At 41.2% G+C, this 20481-nt stretch overlaps 2 protein-coding genes across 2 annotated transcripts in view; both read left to right on the top strand.

Moving 5' to 3' along the window:
- SCAF8 (SR-related CTD associated factor 8) overlaps positions 1 to 5264 on the top strand; it is a 178705-nt gene extending 173441 nt beyond the window's left edge. Inside the window, exon 22 of the transcript XR_010605937.1 lies at positions 5215 to 5264. The gene's annotated coding sequence lies outside the window, so the exon portion shown is untranslated. The remainder of the gene's footprint in view (positions 1 to 5214) is intronic.
- A 2858-nt stretch (positions 5265 to 8122) lies between these two features.
- Positions 8123 to 20481, top strand: part of TIAM2 (TIAM Rac1 associated GEF 2) — a 115072-nt gene continuing 102713 nt past the window's right edge. Inside the window, exon 1 of the mRNA XM_065630977.1 lies at positions 8123 to 8183. The gene's annotated coding sequence lies outside the window, so the exon portion shown is untranslated. The remainder of the gene's footprint in view (positions 8184 to 20481) is intronic.

Below are 20481 nucleotides of genomic sequence, written 5' to 3'. Positions count from 1 at the left end.
GTTCAGTGGATGAAATTTGCGGTGCTGATGTGAGAGTAGAGAAAGATGGGAAGAGGAAGTGATGGAGAAGAACATCTAGAAAAAGAATCCAGGAAGCGCAGGAAAGAAAATCAATACACGGTGTAGTTGGTGTTTTATTATTACTTGGTGAGCAAAACGGCAACTATGAGATTAGACTCTGAACGAGAGACAAAGCTTGCAAGTAATTTGGACGGCTCGACGGCACCCCCTCGTTGCTCAGGATGTAACATACCTGAATTGCTACACCAGGCTACGTCCATGAGGATTCTTCAAACTGTTGAAATTGTTTGAATTTTCAATTAGGCTTTTCCTTGAAGAGAGATTGCTTTTGTGTAGCAATGCCTGTATGTGCAGATGTTTCTTATCTTCTTGCCAAAGGAAGTAGGAGAGTTATTTCAAGGCAGACAGGATACCCTTATCTAGTGCTCTCCTTTTTTCAATTACTGCAAGATGTGCAACTTGTCACAAAAAAGGAAAGGCTTATTTCCAGGAAAAGTAGGAGTTGAAAGTGTTGATGAGTATGTCATTGGGGGGAAAGAAAAACCTGAAACAACCTCATAGAGTAGCTTGTATTTTGTATTTTCATAGCAAGAGAGGAGGCGTGCAAATGTTCTGGCTGCAAGATTACTCAGAAGAGAACAGCTAGTATGAACACTCAGTTCTCTCTGGCACTTTTTTAAAAGGAGATGAATTAGTCTCTGAAATGCCTGGGTCATTCCACTAACTGTATCAGGAGTGTGGATTATTGGTTAATTTACCAAATTAGCTAAGATTAGAGAAGATTAATCTTGCCCCCCTCTTTCCTGGCTAAGGGAGATGCTGGGTGCAGAAGAGTGATTTGGTGGGTGTCCGGGCAGCCCTTTGGCAAGGTTGGTGGAGCCACAGGCCCTCTCTGAGATGAAACAATACTGGTGCTCGTGCACTGTTCAGTTGCTGCACAGATGGAGTCAAAATGTCATTTCAGGCTGCCTTCTACAGGATTGTTTATGCCTTGTAGCGGTTTCAGGAAACACTGCAGTACTAATGTTGCTGGGATTCTTGGATAGTGCCATTTTCGTCACTTTGAGAGACATTGTTCTGTGCGTGAAGGGCTGCAGAGCATTTGTCTGATGCAGGGACAGTACACAAATGTCTGTGTTAAGGCTTACTTTGATTTTTCTTATGATGCTTTTGCTTTGTGATCTATCACTCTGTACTTCTTACAGGGGTTAACCAGTAGAGTTTGTTTAAAACCTTTGATTAACGTGGATTTTTTTTTTCTTTATGTAAGAAAAGTTCGAAAACTTTCAAGGTGGTGTTTTCCAATGAATAGTTTCCAATGAGTAGCAGCATGTTTACATGTTAGCAGCAAAGGTCAGCCTGCACAAAGTGATGAGAACCTGATGATTAGAAACTGATCCAGGAGGTTTATGCATTTGCAGTGGATTCAGAAGAGGACATCTTTCACTTTTTCAGATGCAGAAAACTCATCTAGTATTCTTACGCACTGCTTTCCTGTAAGCTGTTCTCACTAGTAATACAATTATGAACATTCATGGTGATAACAAAAACCTTCCACCAGCATTCCTGTGAAGTTGTGAATCACACTTCTGTCGAGATGTCTCTTGATAGACTGCATGAACAATAGTAGTTAGCGATATTTATGGTGAATTATAATATGAATGTGAACACAGTACAAATTATAATATGAATTATCTTTGATTTGCAGAATATGTTATGTCTATTGAACTAATGCTGCTTATAGAGATGGGGTTACCTGCTGTATTTACAAAGAAATGTTCTTGTCCAGTTATGTGGCTGGCCTCATTAGACCTGCTTGTTAATCAGTCTTAACAACCCCTCTCAAATAGATTAAGTAATGTTATTTTCAATTTGCTGTTGAGGAAGATAAATGTAATCAAAGGTGCAAAACAGTGGTATTGAATGTGGTATTTAAAGCTGGGAGGTGCTTCCTGCGCAGACAGGCTTTTTGAGCAAATCTTTATTTTTTTGTGTGTTTTCCATTTTGTAACTGTGGTTTCTCAAATCATGGTTCATTAAAGTGAAATTAATCTAAAACCAGAATTGAGGTAGTTGTTGTAGGACACTGCAAGACCTAATGTTTTTCTCATTCTCTTCTACAGAAGTGCTTGTGTTGTAAGGCAGTTTCTGCTCCCTGTTGTGGCTGTGTACTTGAGTGGGTGTGCAGGATCTGGATGTCTCTTCTGAATAATTTCGAGACTGACAAGGACATCATGGGTCTGAATAAATGCTGTTGCTTCATTGTTTTCTTCTTTGAAATACTGATCAAAGCAATAGCTTTAACTGTTGTAGGATATATCTGCCTCTGCTTACCTCATAAGATCCTAGAGAAGGATTAAATGATGTGGTTATGGTGCTCAGAGGCACAATATTTGGTTGGTACAGGCAGTGAGTCTCCAGCTCTTGTTTTTCATGGACTAGCTTTTTCTCAAGGCAGCTCCTAGGGCAATTTTGTGCAGCTTGTAGGTCACCTCAAGGATGCAGAAGTGCTATGGGGTAGTGAGGTACAGAGGAGCAGTCCCAGCCACAGAATGTTATCTACAGTCAGGAACTGGACATCTGTAACTGTGTCTGTGTTGCTTTTAGGCCCAGCCTGTGGAAGTCCGCACTGCAGTGACAGCTTCAGCTTTCTGAAAACTGGCTCTTGGGTTTGGGTGTTTGTATAAAAGTGGCCGTGGCTGTACCCAGTGTTCAGGTGGTAGCCAGCCTTGGCTCTGAGGTTGCTGCCTGCACATGGTTTGATAGTTAGTTCTCTGTGCCTGGGATTGACCTGGGCTGGCTCTTGTACATTGGGAACCATGTTCCTTCTGCTGTGAGGCTGCTCAGAGTTAAACTGCGGAGGAACAGAGAGGAGGAGGGATGGGGAACGACAAGAAACATTTGTTTTAGTGACATCTAAGTTTTGATGAAAAATGTTATTGAACATTTGTATGCACTCAATTAAGAAGGGGGAAAAAAAAGTACAGTTTTATTCTTACTGGCCTAGCATGTGAAGATGCCGTCATGGACTCACACATCGCCAGAAGGGAGCAACACATAACAGGAGGAGAGCAACCATGTGGTCCCTGCAGGCGTGGGCAGTGGGCAAGCACTTTGCCAGTCACAGGGCTTAGTGCTGCTAAGGTCCGGAGGCACAGCTGACCGTCTGCTTCTGCCGTTCCCTGCTGGGTCCCAGGGCCAGACCCTCAGATTCTTCTGTCTTCTCTTATTCCATCTCCTCTGGCTATTCCTCTGTCCTTCCTTTCTCAAGTATGTCAGCAAAGGTTTTTGTTTTAGTGAATGCTTTTGTTTGTACAAGGAGCAAGGTACCGTTGCCCTCTCTGCATACGTATCCAAATGTCAGCTCCAGGAAGTGTGTTCTTCTACCACCACGTATGGGGCAAAACTCATGTTGAACTATCTGTTCTTAATACCCTTTGATTAGAAAACGGCAACACCTTGACTGTTCAGCATGAAGCTAGACGGGTGGGCCGCATCCCACACTGGCTGGGGAAAATGGCAATTCCTCCTCCACTCCCGGCACAGAATGTGCTGTTTTCTTGCATGTATTATTTGCACTTCACAAATATTTCTTCTGCTTGACACCATGCAAAACAATGCTGTTTTGTTTTCAATATTTCTTTTCTCTTTGTCAAATGTTTGTGTTTGAGAGTTGAGTTAATTTTCCCAAGTGCTTTAATTAATCAAGTAGAGCCTGCCTTTTTTTGATGGCAAAACAAAGCATGAGGCAGTTTGAGTGGAACCAGTGTTTATCTTGCTCACAAATGAAGGCCCAGATAGTACTCTGCATATTGCTATTGTTTTCTTTTGTTGTAGTGCTTTTTTGGGTGCATCAAGTGCTTAAATATGTAGCAGACATCATCAAAAGCTAGCCTAACAAGCAGCCTGATGCTTTCAGCAATGTTTGCTCATTCTTAATAACTTTTTAGTAGATCAGTTGAGTAATTTCAGCAGATTATGGATCGCCCTTAGACACACGTTGTATGTATTTAAGAACCACCTTTCCTCTGTTTCTCACCTGGCAGCTGGAAATGTGTTTTATCTCTGGTTAACTCTGCAATCTGGCTTTTTAAGAGAACATCTGACAGTGATAATGTTACCTCCATTGTCATAGCTATTCATTAACTTTTGATAGCACTAGTTGTTCTCTTATGGCATTTTGTGATGGCTAATGTTATTCATGAGCCCAAACCACCTTAGAGCAGAGCACCCCAGTTGATTCCCTCCTGAGGGCATCAATGGAAGTGGAACCAAACCCCCTGCCAAAGCAGGGGCAAGAGTCCCTGCAGGGTAGGCATGAGGGTTTTTTTGTCCTTGCAGACTGTGACAGGACTTCAAAGCAAAGGTTTTGTAGCCTTGTGCCTGTGTGCTCCCCTTCAGGGTTCCTGGGCTTTCATCAGCCCACCAGGATAGCCCCAGGCTCCTGGCTGATCAAAGGAGGATGTATTACCTTTGGTAGAAAATGGGTAGTGTGCACCATTTAAAATAAGAAAATGAGGACCGCAATGGGGCAAATCGATCTGGAAACTGTCTTGGCTATAAATGTGGTCCTAGGTCTCTGCCTGCAACATGTATGTTGTCCTTTTCTCTCACGTTTCTTGTCAAAGTGACAGACTGCATTTTTGGCCCACCAATTTATTTCAATCTGTGGAAAAACTGAGGTCTTGAGCTTTTTTTTTTTTTTTTCCCCTGTGTAGTAATTCAGAAGAACAGGGGGTTTGGTGACACCAGGCATGAAAGTACTGAACCAAGCTGTGCAGAGGTTTCTGGGCTTGGTCCCTGTTGCAGGCTAGGTAGCTGTGTCATCAGGAATTATATATAAATATTCCAAGGACGGAGGTTTGATTAAGGGGCTACTGAAACCTGCTGCCTCAGCCCCTGCAAGCTGTGGGGGCACTGCTGGCAGGTCCCTGGGTGAAGCAGCTGTGCTCTGTGCTACCGTGATTGGAGGGCTTTGCTCCTGGGATGAACCCTGAGAAAGGGCAAACCACCCGGGGCTAGTCAGGTCAGACCCTTAAAAATTTGGGAGGTGGGCTGGGCTGTAAAATCTAGTTAATAAACACTCTGTCTTACTGGTGGAACAACGCGCGAGACCTTGAAGAATCATTATTTGTCATCCCAATTGTACTACTTGTCAACATCACTTTCTTTTTTCTTCTCTTTCATCCTCAGATTATTCCTGCAAATGAAGAGGAAATAATTCTGACAATCATTTATCGAAGGTAGCTAATAAAACAATGGAAGGCTGGAGCATAAATGGGATATTGTGACAGATGTAGATGATTATTAACCAGCTGATGTTTCCGCAAAGGCTTCTAATCATAAACACAGCATGGAGTGAATCTGGGTATATTAATAGCAAAGGTTTTATGGAAAATCTGAGTGTGGGCTTTTTCTTTAACATCCCATTTCCTGCTTTAATTGATAGAGTGTGAAGCTTTCACACAAATAATTTGGAAAAGATTATTTTGCATCTCTGACATTAAGTACATTGTACAGGCCAGGAACAACATGTTGCGGAAGGATTTCTTGAAAAGGACTCCTGCAGTGATGCTTTTTTAGAGATGTGACTAGTGACAAATGCTAAACTCAATGACATAATAAAGCCAAGTGGCTGTGGTGGAGGAGTACCTATTTGTGTCTATGCAACCTATGTTTTAATGTGACTTTGCAAAAAAAGAGGAAGATATCAGAGGAAGATATTGTCATTATGATACAAAACTTGTGGGCTATGCTTCCAATTTTTCTCTGGCTTTCTATCAAATGTCTTTTTATTTAGTTTTAGTCTCATTGTCATGTGTTATGTTTTGGGAAATAAAATGCTAGGTTTGCACTGTAATCACTGGGTTAGAGTTGAAATACTTCAAATGTGCACTTTTCTTTCTGAGGCTCTGCTACAGCTTTGGCCCATCATTCCCCTTTTCTGAACTTCTGAGAGGGGAATAAAAAAGTTAAACAAGCAATCATCCAGCAATGAAAGCTCTATTTAACATCTTATACCACAGCTCTGCAAATATTGAGTCCTGATACCATTTGCAAGCATAAACAGTTTGCCTTATAGCAGCTAGTATTTTTGATGTGTAGAGTGGTTGCTTGCAGCGGGGATAAAATGGGGTAGAAAATGTTAAGGAAGGGAAATATTGTGATACTGCTATAATGCATTGGCATTCATATTGTCTTTTTAATGTATGGGTTGTTTTAATAATAATTTGTATTCTGTCAGTGTCAGCCAATATATTCCAGGCATTTTGTAACAGGAAGGGCCTCATGTTAAAATTTGAAGATAAGGGAAAGGAATATAAGTTTAACCTAAAAATATGGACAGGAACCAGTTTCTCCACCAGTTAACCTCAGCACTCCAGAAATGTAGTATAAAGCTGAAGGGAACTAGTGGCAGTTCTTCTTGCTGCAGCAAGTGCTTTCTGCAAGAACGCTGATGGGTCTGCAGCAAAACACAACACTTACTGCATGTGGTCTCTCCTAGCTTCAGAGCCTGTTTTCTGGTGGCTAATTAAAAAATGAAACAAAACCAAAAACTGAACAAACAAAAACCCAAAGCCCAAACTTTACTGTACTTGATCTTAATTATTGTTCTCTTTTTAAATTTTTTTTCCCCCAAAGCTAAAGAAATCTGCTTAAATTAAGTGGTCTGTGCCAAGTGAAATAATTCAATTATTGGTGCTTTTTGGTCTTTCCTTTTGAGTAAACAGAGCCTTCCTGACGGCAGGGCAGTTCCTCAGGAATTCCTTTATGGTGAATTAGGCAGGGCAGTGATGAATAACTGGGGGCAAAGGACACTCTGAGCAGCGAACCAAATTGATTGCCTAAGTCCTCTGCTAACTTCTTGAGGGCAATTTTGGATGGGCCCGGTATCCTCTGAGGCATAGGTGGAGCCTAATCTCACCCCAGGGGCCTGCTCTTGTTCATGTTTTCTACTGTGTTTCTACTGCACACAGCTCTAGAGGCCTAAAGCTGTAATGGATTAAGGGTTTGTAAGAAAGACCAGAAGCTGGAGTCTTTACACAGTCATTCTCATGGACCCCGGGTGGTGGCGAGAGGACATGACTCTGGTGCTCCGAGCAGGCCTGTGTTAGCTGTTGTCTGCCTTTTCACTCTCTGCTCCTCAGCTAGCGTGCCCCTGCCGGGCAGCTAGCTCTGTGGCTGGCTCACCGTGGTGGCCTTCCCTCTCAGCACCTTCGTGGCAGCTCCAGCAGATGTGGGTTTTGCCATGTGGCTGTTACCTATTCAGGAGCTGCAGTGGACCAGCCTGTCCATGTCCCCTCTTGCTCCCATGCCCCAGTGCAGAGCATGGACCTACTGGGGGAACACAGCAACATGATTTCACCATCCTGCCGTGATTTGAGGAGAGGTTAAAACATCCAACAAGAAGCCTAGAAAGACCCTTTATGAATATTCTCTGTCTACAGCAAACCTGTGATCTGCCCTATCTTGTTATAGGAGAGAACAAAGCATCATGGTATGGACTGTCTTTAAGTGCACTTGATTTGGTGGGAGTCTAATGTTCTCCCTACCATGTTGAGAGACTTGTCATTCCCAGTAGTCCTTTCTTTTATTTTTTTCTTTAATTCTGGCTACTGACACTATCACTTCAACAGCAGAGCATCAAGCTAGTCTGTAGGAGTGTGGAGCATGATCCACCCTATTGTATCCTGTACAAAACTAACATGCTGTCTGATCCCTATCTTGAAAGGTTAATTGTTTATTACACTTTTTTTTTCCCCACTGTCCTTTCATCTCCTTTGAATGATCCTCTCAAGATTTATTGAAAATATGACCTATTGTTTCTCATCTGGTTAGGTTTGAAGAGGCCCTGGATTTAATATTAAGTGCTGCTCCCTGCTGAACATGTTTGAGATGTGATTGAAGACAGTGAGGAAATGGGATGTTGAACTTGGGATGAGAGCAGGAGAGAGCGATGATTTCAGCTGTTCGTGTTTGCGCTGCCAGCTTGCTGCACTGATAAGAAACTACTTCAGCGCTGTCTGGTATTTTCAGAGTTAGGCTGATGATGAAATACGCTGCTTCTCATGGAAACTATACTGACTTACTGTAAAATAAGCTTTGAAGTGAGTTTAGTAGCATCCCTGCTGTCACTTTCCAAAAACCATGGACTTGGATGGGTAAGTCTTGGTTCCTGAGCTACTATAGCAGAGCAGCACTGTAAGTGGCAGTACTCAGGCTGGGGAGGTTTCCAGGCAGTGCTGTAGAAGCCCTTAGGCACTGTTCTTTACCTTTTTTCTCTGAAAGAAAAAAATTCAAAGGATGCCAAGCTTTGAGGGTGATTTGAGCTAATGGTTTTAATCAAATCTACACCCCAGGTGCCTTTATAGAACAGACATTCAGTGCCTGATGAACACTGATCTCTCTGTGTTTGTTTGTTTCTGGGGTTTTTTTTAAAAATTTTTTTTACATTTTATTTTTGTGGTGGTGTTTTTTTTGTGTGGGTGGGTGTTTTTTTGGTTTGGTGTTTTTTTTGGGTTTGTTTTTTTTTTTTTGTTTTTGTTTGTTTGTTTGTTTTTGTTTTTGTTTTGTTTTGTTTTGTTGGTTTTTTTTTTTTAATTTTAAATGGAGTGTTCCAGGAGGAGATAGGTGGAGCATCAGGTGGAAGAGACACAGGACAGCAGTTGAAGTTTCTCTTTTCCTAAATTCACTGGTGGCAGATTGTCATGCACAGCTTAGATTTACTCTTCATTTCCAGCTTCTTGCAAGCAATTACTACTTCCAGTGGCAAGTCTCAAGATACCAGCAAATCCCTAAAAGAGTAACTTTTTTTCTTGGAGAAAAAGGAAGGAGAAGCGTTACGGGAAGCTATATTTCATTATCTTGGATATACAGAACGGAAGTGAGTTCTGACACTGGCCTCTCTCGGCTTCTTGAATTAAGTTCTCATGCTCTGTGAAAATGTTTTCTGGGGCAATATGCATCCGTCCAATAAATATTTAATTGGCTGCATCTTCATTGGAAATAAAGAACTGGCCTGCTATAGATGGCACATACTCATCTTGGGATTTGTGCTTTTTCTTCATTCAAACTGAGCGGAGATGGCAGATGATGTGTGGAGAGATGGGAAAACAGGAAAGGCTGGGTGGGAAATGAAGTTCATAGACTGTCCAGATCCTCTTTTTTTTTTTCCCTCTTGTCATGACCTTATGCAGAAAGTCAGTCTGATGCAGATTCACAGGTTGTGTGGTACAGGGGTCACACATGGAAGAGTTTGTCACATGCTAAGTTTTGTGTTTGGTTACTTTGCTTTTTAGTGCTATTTGTTGGAGAAGCTTATAGGAGCATGGGAAGCTTGGCTGGGTTCTGGCCAAGGAATTGCAGCTGGTCTCCTAATTGCAAAAAGGGAGAATGATATACAGGCCTGTAGGGATCTGTCAGACACAGATTTATTGGGCAGGATGGAGGAGGACTTAAAGCTATCGCCTCCTCTCAGTCACCCCCTCCCCATACAGTGCACGTGCACTGAGGTTCACGATACTTTTCCAGCCATGCAAAAGTCATCATCTGGAGCACCCTTATCTCCCTTCTCCCTGGCTCCTGCCCAGTTTGCAGCTCCTCCATGTTCCAGTTAATGGCTGCATAATGTGGGAAATAATGTGAAAATAATTTTATCCATATCAAAATAAGGGATTCTGCAGTTTAAGACTGCAAAGCGATAATCTGACCACCTGTGCCATCTCCTGTGCCTCCTCAGACATCAGTAAAGAAAAACACATCAAGATTGTTCCTGGTGAAAACAAGAACCCATGTGTGCTGACTGCTGCAGCATCAGCTAGTTGGAATAGTTAAAAAGAATAATAAAAAAAAAAGCTTGTCAAAAGTGAAATTTGTTGATTTATGCTGATTTCTGCAAACCTTGGGTCCCCAAAGAAGTTCTTGGGACAGTGTCTGGGGAGGAGGAGGGAGAACAACCAGTTCATATTAGGAGTCTCTGTGCTCTTCATCAACGACTTGCGTGTAACTTCCCTCATGATTTTTGATTATGGGAAAAAGAAAGGGGTGGGAGCTTACAAGGAAAATGGGCAAAAACATGCTTGTCATTCAGTTGTGCAGTTGCAGGTTTAAGCTAATGTCCCTTGGACTTCTCACTGCCTTTGCCCCCTGCACAGCCCTACCCTCTTGTGGGGACTGCAGGCGGAGGTGCGCGGTAAGGGCACGATTTTGTACCATTTACCTAATACCCTGGCTGCTCTGGGAACACAGTTTGTCCCAAGGTAGTCTGAAGAAAATTCATAGCTGGTAGTGAAATCCTGGCTCTGCAGTAAGCAACCTCATGCTAATTTTGGTCTAACTGGGATTTCACCTTTAGGAATGAGAAAGAGAATTCATCAAAAAGAAATGCTTTTGTAAAGAGGGTAAGTATTGGTGAAACCTTAAGCACTAGTTTAGGATACAGGACCTCAGTAGGATAAAGATATGTTAAAAGTTAAACTTGTGCTTAAAATGCTTTTCTGAGGTTTTTCACAAATGGAAACTCTGAGTGTTCTAGTTGTGTACTCTGGCTGCAGGATTCTGGAGTGTATGCGCCACCCTAACATATGTTTTTCGAAGCCAGAGGAACTATTGCATATTATGTCATTCTTCATTTCATGACACTCTTGATGCAAACCAGGACAGGAAGCTGGCTGGGATCACCATATGTCATTTTTTTTTCTTTTCTTTTTTCTGTCTCTTCTCCTTTCTCTCTGGAAGGAAAAAAAAGCATTAAAGCAAAAAAAAAAAGGACAGACTTTGAAATCTAAGTGGATAAGTGCTTCCCTTTTGAGAGAAACTGTGAACTGTGCACAGTTTCTCTAGTTTTCTGTACAAAAGTCTTGATAACAAAAAAATAAATGTTAAAAAATTAAAAGTAGCATTAACATTGTTTTATAGCCACTGTTTCCTTTTTGACCTTGCTGCCTGACTGTGATTACAAGAGGAGCTGATCAAGAGATCTTAAGAGTTGCAGCTTCCTGGGATTGTCTGTCATAGGGATGAAAAGCAAAAGAATAGTTTTCCATCATGAAGTATGTGCCAGTATATTTTAAAGTGTCCTTAAAAGACTTTTCTTTGGACATAATTGAGTGGATTCAAGGACCCAAGAGGCCAGACCAACACACACATATCAATTCTTAAGCTTTTTTTTTTTTTTTTTAAATGAAAGTCAGCAGTTGATCTCGGTAACATTTCCTGTGTAAAATCCTGGCATGCCTTTTGATGCTGGTTTGCTATCTGGATCATTTACATTAGGAAGTGGAGTGACCTAAAGAATTAAGCATTTCTTTTAGGAAGCATTGCTCCTTTATCGTGCATATATAAAGTGCCCCCTCTGGCAAGCAGCTGGAATCAAGCAGTGGGAGGCAGTAGGATCGATCTCTTGCTTTTCCTTAACCTCCAAGTCCTCTTTTCAACTATTGCTTTACTGAGACAGCACTGTCTTGATTTATCTCAGGGCCAGGACAAAAGCGTTCCCCTCAATGACCTTGAATTTCTGCAGCCCCCTCCATCTGCTGGTTTGGTGTTTTGGGCTAGATGGGCTTGTCTTCTCAGCCAATGCAGAGCCTGGCCGCTGACTGGCTCTATTTGTAGTTCTTGCTACTCAAATGCTTTGTACCAAAAGCTATACATGGATTAAGGGTAGCTATTCTGTTCAGCAATTTTGGTTAATTTTTTTACTTGGAATAACAATATTTTCATTTCGTTAGACTCTGATGGGATCACTGTCATGTGAATGCTGGTGTCGCTGTGAGTGAAATTGGTGCCTAGGGTATCAAGATGGAGCCCTTTAATGTTCTTTTCTCTGCTGCTGAGATATCTCTTCTGTAGTTGAGTAGTTGGCTGCATACTGATAATTTGTTTTTGTCTAGAAAGTGACTCATGAGCTGTTAAATTTCAAGTAGCAGTGCCATGAATCCAACACTTCCCTGTATGTATGGGTGTAAAGATGCTGTACCCTTCCCTTGAGAGGTTGTGTGTGACCTGTCTTCCTCTTTTCAAAACTGGGTTTATTCTGTTCTGGAAAAATGACAGCTATAAGTGTCAGTCTTCAGGTGGATACAAGATGCCTCAGAGTTAAGTGCTATTGCATCTACCTGCCATTGTAGGGGAACAGCCATGGAAAAGAAGGGTTTTGGGATTGCTTCCTCGTGCAGAGCCTGTGCAAAGAGGCCCCTGACCAAGTGCAGCAATTTTCTGAGCATGAAGCAGTAAATGGCATTTCGTCTGATTCGTATTATGCAATTGCATTACCTTCATGTGTGGCCTGGGAAGGGAAGTGGGAAGGGAGGGCAGAGCAAACCAACCCTCGGTTATCTCCCTGGTGGTAAACCAGAGCTTTAGGGTAGGAGAAAACCAGATCAGTGTCTGGCATATCTGACTGCAGGCTTTTGCTGTGTTTAAATCCTGTATGTGTGTGGAAATTGGACTTACCAGCACGGGAGGGTTTGGAGTGTCTTGTGCTGCTATACTAAGGGTTACCTACGTGTGCTAATAGTGAATGTATTAAATCTATTTTGTACTGGGTTCTAATTGTCTTCCCGGAGCTGGGTGGGTTCTACTCAGTTGTTTACCTTGAAAAATTTTGGTTTGCAGATGAGCAGCTGTCATCATACTTATCTTTTTGTGTATCAGTAAGTAACATTATACTGAATCATCCTTATTTAAACATTTGTATGATTGTACCTAGTTTTAGCAAATTCTTAATTAGACACTTTCATGTGTACATTTAGATATGACATTTTCATAGCTTGTTAATCTGTTAGTCATGTGAAGTTCTATTTTTTTGAAATTTGAGTTAAATTTAAAATGGATAAAATGGATAAACAATGTATTTATTTTAGTTTGTTGACCAGAACATCTTAAATGTGGTGGCTACAAGAAGAGAATGAAGAAAGTTTATAAAAATATGCAGCTGTTTAACTGAACTAAACCCAGTAAGTTCAAAAGACCCATGGAAGTGCAGTTCTGCTGCCCTGCTTCCTAGGACCTTCCACACCAGCCAGGCTTCCAGGTCCTTATGAAAAGAGCAAATGATGCTGAGTATGGGGACAACTAAATGATGCCTGGAACCCGTGTGATGTTGGCCAAAGATGAATTTATTGGGGAAGAAAAGGAGCAAGTAGGACAGTGATGAGTATTTGAGGACAGAGTTAAGGGAAAAGATTAAAATTTGCCAGGTGAAATATGTTTTTTTGAAGTAAGTTAAAAGGAGGCACACTCTGGTATGTGGTCTGAACACCAGTGTGTGCCAGTGTGTGTTTTGTGGTGTGTTGTGGTTTTGGTTTTTTCTGGTTTGTTTTTTTTTTTAAACATAATGTTGGCAAAATCAATTGTCTTAACTGCTCTTAGACTCCCCCCCACACTCTACAGATGTTTGGTGAAAACTTTATGAACACTTGAGCAGACCGTGAACTTAGTCTGTGTCTTCACAACAGTTTTATGGACTGATTAATGACTTGTGTTACTGTAGGTGTGGGTTTCCTCTTCTGTCTCCTGGTGGTGTAACTAAAATATCCATAGATGTGGCTTTTGGAAAAAAAAAAAAAAAAAATAAACCCAACAACAGCAACAAACACAAAACCAGCCAAACAGCAACCAAACAACAAACAATCCCCAAACCCCAGGGACACACTCTCTTAAGGCACAGCTTCAGATAAGAAAGCAAAATGGAGAAATTCCCTTCCAAAAGCTGAAGAAGGAAGAATATCTATGTTACATACCCTATAGAGTAATAACTTATGGCTCTTAAGAACTACTTATCTTGGAATTCTTAAAGCAGGGAAAAAAGCAGAGTAGATGCCACCTATTGAATCATCAGAGAAAGGAGAAGTGTGCTAGTCATTTTAACTCTTGGTTAGGCAAATAGGATTAGCTATGGTGGATTAAAATGATCAGGTCTGAATTTTAATATAAGTAGAAGCCCAGACCATATGTCTTTGGGGAACCCCATCTGGTTTCAGGCATTTTTAGTGGGAAAATGAGACAATTTTGATACTTTGTCATCTGTTGTGGGGTTTTTTGGGACCGGGGGGAATTGCTGCAGTTTCTATTTCTTCAGTTCATGAAGTTCCTACTAGAATAATGTTCTGTACGTGAAATGCTTTGGTTTTGTTTTCCCATTTGTCAGCTTTACACTGTCTTCTAAAAGGACAGAGACGCTTGGAAACTAAAGAGAAAAAAACCAACCAAACAACCAAACTAAACCAAAAAAAAACCAACAAAAAACCCCAGGAAACAAACGGCACCTCAGAGTTCACTCTTTCTCTGAGGTGACCATTTTTTAGAAGGAAATAGATCTTCCTCCACTGTTCTCTGACTGACTTACATGAGTCACGTAAATCTTCCACATAGTCTTGAAATGTAGGTCTCTTGGTTCCCTTGCTTTCCTGAGTGCTCACAGATTCAGTCTTCAGCTGATGATATAGAGGAAGCAGAGAAATGGATGAAACTAGATGAATTAAACAGAGTGAAACAGCCTGGTTGTCCTTTTCTTCAGCATTTCTTTCTTTGCTTCAGAATAATTACTCTGATTTCATTGGAGTTACTCCTGATGTAGAGGTGCTGGTCAGGCATCATTATGGTGGTCTTCATCTGTCATGTAAGTGGTTGTGTAGGTGTTACCAACCAAATTGCTTAAAATACCACAAAAGTTTATTTTTTTCTTTTTTAAAAGAAAAAACAAAATACACTTAAAATAAAAATCTTACACGTGACCTCCTTGTTTAGGGTCAGCCAAATGTGAATTCATGGGTTCATTTGCTTAATTTTGCTGAGAAGGGGTTCATCATCTTTCTACCTTAGTCTCCAGTTCTGCTGTCAACCTGGAGCCTGCAGCCTGTGGGATAAAGTTACTGTTTCATCTGTCACCTTGTTTGGATCCTAAATGGCTACATCACCTCCTAGAGTACAAAGTAACAATAGGAAACAGAAAACAACAATACTGAACAAGACTTGTATTACAAGGGAAAGTGAAAGGAGCTGTTGCTTTTAGTCCCCAGGGAGGAGAGAGGAAAAAGCAGCACAATGGCTGAGCAGCGCAAGCCAAGCACAGAAAGAAAGTTGCTGTTTATGGGCTTCCTAGGAGTACACGCGTAAAGCTCAGTGTAGCATGAGAAATGCAATAATACAGAAAGAAGAGCCACACAACACTTTTCTGCACAGAAATTGTATTTCCTAGTTAGTAAATGATACTTTTGGGGTCACCAGAAATTCTGTTTCCCAGGTTGACAACACAATATGATTTTCTTAGTCTATGTTGTACACTTGCCAGAAATGCCATCCTCTGAGTCTGTGCTCTGAACTCTGGTATTTATTTAACGCAGCTTCCAGTGCTTTGAAAAGAGTGGTGTCCCTTCCCAATCATACTCAAGACAAGCTTGGTTATAACTGTTTCTTATTTTCTCAGCCAATAAGAATAAATGAGAGAAGGCAAGACCAAATCTGCTGCTTCCACTCCATTCTTGAACAAAAAGTGATTTAAACAGGGAACATCTCTCAAGAACCTTCTACTTGTGCATTCATTTATACTGACACAAAGCAGGAGGAAAGTGCTATGTACTGTGATGGGTCAAATTTGATGCCCAGCTTACACTTGCACAATAAGGTCTGGCCTTCTGTAGAGACTGCTTTAAAGGGAGCTGGATGTTCTTCAGAGGAATGAAGTTTGAATTGTAGTCCTGTCTTTAGAAAACACACATGCATCTATTTGTGTTTATTCATAAGTTCTTGTATTTAAAAATGAGTCAAGGAGAGAAAGGTGTTTTGCCTGTTATTGCCAAATAATGTGCTGCATGCAAATACAGCAACTGTTTTCTTCCACCATCCATAATGATCAGGTGTCCACCACAGAAAGCAGGCATGAAAAAGGCACCAAATATTGTTGAGCCAGTGAACTATATTTACTAGCGTCAGTTCGTAATGGTGCTGGGCTTATCTCCACACCAAGGCAGAGGGGCTTTTGCCTTGTGAGAAGCTTGGCAGCAGAGCTCTTGGCCAGAAAGCTCTAGTCAGACTCCTGCCAAGGGGCTGGCCAGCATCTTGTTTTCCCATCAGCCTATGGCTTGCAAATTGTGATAGGCATTTGGCTTAAGGGCTTCTCAGCTCATGCTGCCAGAAAGTGTGAAGATGTGTTTCTGTTCTTGCTCTTGTCTAAACAACCCAGAAACTCTGGCAGCTGTAGGTGTGGCTTTTTGATAAATTTCTGGTCCTCTTCCTTCTCTTGCATATTTTTCTGTCAGTACTTCTGAATCCTAGCTCTGCTGCAGTAGTACTTTCTTAAGCAATAGTACCAAGAAAAACCCTCCAAAACACACCAAAGAAGCAGTCCTTCTGCTCTTCTGTCCCTAAACACTGGTAAGCCCATAGCTGGAGTACTGTGTCTAGTTCTGGACTCCCCGGTACAGAAGACAGATAAATGTACTGGACAGAGTCTGATGAAGGGCCACAAGGATGATGAAAGGATTAGAGCACCTCTCCTGTGATGAAAGACTGAGAGAGCTGGGACTGAAGAAGGCTCAGGAGGATCTCATCAATGTGTATAAATCCCTGAAGGGACAGTGCAGACGGGATGGAGCCAGGCTCTTCTCAGCAGTATTCCATGACAGGACCAGAGGCAGTGGACACAAACTGAAACACAGAAGGTTCCCTCTGAACATCAGGAAACCCTTCTTTACTGTGAGAGTGACAGAGTGCTGGCACAGGTTGCCAAACAAAAGTTAGTAGTGTCTCCATCCTTGGAGATATTCAAACCCCATCTGGATGTGGTCCTGGGCACCTCACTCTAGGTGGCTCTGTGTGAGCATGAGAGTTGGAGCAGATCACCTCCTGAGGTCCCTTCCAACCTCAACTATTCTGTGATTCTGTGAAACCTGGCATGACCCTTGATTAGTTGACCATTCTCATATACTAGTCATGGAATTGCTTATAGCTTAAATTGTCTATTTCTGTGTACCTTGATGACGTAACAAAGAACAAACTCAAAAATGTTTGCAATCTCTGCAAGGGTCACTGCTGAGTTTTCACTTTGGCTTGTGGTGAGGTGTTAGCTTGGTTGCTGTAACAGCTACAAACGATGTAACTGAGGCTAATCTGGTTTATTAAAAGCAATGTACTGTGGCCGCTCTATCAGTGTAGTTTCACTCAGTTCTTCAGATGCTGGTGGGCCTAACAGCTGTCCCAACTAGGGAGGACTTACTGCCTGTCAGGGACATTGAGCATTGACAATTTATCTTAACCTTGCAAATACAGACCACTACCTGTGTTTCTGTGTGTGTATGTATTCATTTATCAGTTTCATGGTTATCAACATTAGTAATTTGTTGTTGAAAAATAGGTTACCAGAACATGTTTCAGATTATTACATGGACATCATTTTTTCCAAAATTTCACATTTCAAGAAAAGTATTTTATTGAACACATTATTTTTGGAACATTTCAAGCACTTCTAATTACTAGAAGTAGTGATTTGTCCAAATTAAAATATTAGATTGGAACCGCTTTGAAGGCATAGAGCTGAAATGCAAACTAGACTGTGGATTTGATTTGTTCCAGACACAATTAAGTGAAGCTTTGAGATCCAGACATTCCTAGTTTTTGAATATTGTTCAAATTCTAGGTCCAGACTTGAATCTTGCACTGGAAGGTTGGCCAATTTATATATCACTGGGGGATGTTTAACAAGGTTTGATTAGACCTGGAAGGTAATGACTGCCTGATATTTCTGTTGAATAGAGAGAGGAGTTGAGGATTTCCTGGGGATGGCTCTGGGGTAATCTTGCATTTCACAAATAATGGCCTGCAAGAAGAGGTTGCAGACTGTCTTATACATTGCAAAACTAATGTCAGTGTTGATAAACTCGTTACGTAGTGTGTGTTAAGTGAGCAGAATGTTCCTTTTCTGTATTTAGTACAGTTAAAGAAGGTGATAGTTTGCTTTATGTGAAATTAACCTTTTCTTGATTTTATTTATTTATTTTACTTTATTATCTCAAATTTGTGGAAAAATGGAGATGTAATAATCTGAATTTAAGCCAAGGCAAGGGATATGTTTTGATGTGTTGGTTCAGTGTACCTTGCCAGCCCAGCATAAAATCAAGAACACAATACACTAAATGAAGTTAGGCGTATTTTTAAGAACCATACTGAAATGAAAAGCAGATCTATGTGACTTCATCCTCTGTGTACTTTCACTGCTTTTGGTCTGATCCAAAGCCCACAGAAGTCAGTGGGAGCCATTCTATTATCTGCGGTTGGCTTGGATTGGTCTTTTAGTAATGCCACTGTGTCAGCAATAATATTTCAGGAAGCTGAAAGGCAGGTTGATAAGGTGAGAGAGAGCAGGCAGGACTCAGAAATCATGGCTTCAGAGTAGCCTGTTCACATGGGCTTGAGCATTGTTTAGAAAGAGTAAAGCACTTTGGAAAAACAGGTCTGCTTCTACAAATTGCTTAGGGATACTGAAGTCAAAGAGCATCCAAACATTGCTTTGTGGGTTGCCTTTACTGCAATACAGTTAATGTTTCATTATATATGGAAAAATGGTATAGAATTCCCCTCTGGGCCCCATGGAAAAAGTGAACCAACAGGAACGTTAATTATAATCCACTTCTCAGATGCCAGGAAAGAGTCCTTGAGGCTGCCATACCCTAACAAGATATCCTGTTGAGGTCAAGAACATTTTTTTTCTTCCCTGATCTTAGCTTTCTACCTCAGGCAAGGAGAAAGGAACTCAAATTAGTTGAGAGAAAATAGGAAACAGAAAATGCCCGTGCTCTGCTTGTTAATTCACGTTAAACTCTGGGATCCGTGTAGGGAAAGGCTTGTGTCTTTCCTGTAGTCTTCATGGTTACGGGGAAGAGCCCCATGCCACTGTCCCTGGGAGATGGACGGAAGCAGGGTGACTGTGCCTGGCTGGCTCAGCTCCAGGGAGAGCACAGCACATGGGAGGGGGTGTGAGTGGGGCTGGGCTGGGACCGGGATGTGCAGAATTTCACAACAAACCAGACATTATGAACTTCTGCAGATTGAGGTATTAAGGATTACATCCTTAAATGGCTTAGCTTTGAAGGCAGTAAGTATGGGCAACGAGGACCTCAGAAACCCCTGGTCCTTGATTCCCTTTTGTCCCTGATCTGGGAAATAAAGCCCATCTCAGCTGCCCTCCCCACAGCTCAGACTGGAAGTGGGAAAGGATGCCCCGTGCACAGCATGGAGAGGAGGAAATCCCTGGCCACATGACTTTGTGCAGATGGTCTTAGGCTTCTCGCATAATCCTACGTTTTTGTTTCTTGGGAGGGACTCTACCTCTCCCTTGCCTGAGTGTAAGCATGTGCAGGAGGCTCAGTGGGGGGAATCTTGCTGATTTAATTATTCCTTACATGTTGTTTGCCTGTGCATAGGACAATTGAGCCTGTTATAATCAATCTTGCATGCTCTCAAACAGGGAAATGCTACGTATGATCTAAGCTGCATGCTAAAATGTGGTTATTGGAAATAAATTCTATGGCTGAATAGGCTGGTATCATGTTGTCTCTTTGCTTTTTTGGGCTTTTAGTTATTGATTCACAATGTCATGCTGGCAAAATATTTAATGCCTTTCCATTTAGCTAGCTGACTTAATCTTCTGCTTCTGGAAATGTTTATATGCAGATGACAAAATATAGATTTTCAATGTAAACTAGTGTCTTTTTGTTCATGTTAATTGAAAGGCTTAACTCTGTAGCATCTTTTTAAAGAATAGGAAAGGAATTTCCCAAACTCCTATAATATGCATTGAGGTAGTTTATTTTTGCTATTTCTTATCCTCTTTGTGGTTGCTTAGGAACAGAAGTAATAACATTAATTTTTAAGTTTTCTCTTTCTATTTGTCCTTCCATCAAACTGGCAATTCTCTATATCTATTGTGTTCCATACGGTAATCTACTAAATATTTACATGTCTTCCTTTATAGCCTTTGAATGTGTTTGTAAATCTCTTTCTTCTCACACATGGTCTGTGTTTTGGTAATAGGGGTCTATTGCAGGCATACGTAATTACTACACTAACATTCCTTACAAAGTTTATGTCAGGGATTCTGTTCAGGTGTTACAATTTTGAACGGATTCAAAATTTTAGAGGGCTCCTAGTGCTGTGAGGAAAATAAGACTGTCCTGTTGATTGCAGTAAGACTGTGTTTTGTCCCGTATTCAGGAAAGCTAGGATTACATGAGAGAGTTACTGCTGCAGCGTGTTTGATCACTGTTAAGATAAGTGACAAAGGAATAATCCATCATAAGTAAAGCTGCTGTTATTCTGCTTCCTTACTAGTAATGTTCTACTTCATTTCTATAGATACTAAATGTGGGAATATCTTTGATCTAGCTCTTTAAGTATGAGTATCATTTGCCTGTAACCTCTCATGCTGCTACATCAATTTGTTTATACCTATTGTCTATCATATGG

This window comes from Caloenas nicobarica, chromosome 3 (assembly GCF_036013445.1).
Source record: "Caloenas nicobarica isolate bCalNic1 chromosome 3, bCalNic1.hap1, whole genome shotgun sequence".
Taxonomy (NCBI): Eukaryota; Metazoa; Chordata; class Aves; order Columbiformes; family Columbidae; genus Caloenas; species Caloenas nicobarica.
The sequence above is the reverse complement of the archived record's forward strand: the minus strand, read 5'-3'. Positions and strand labels throughout refer to the sequence as shown.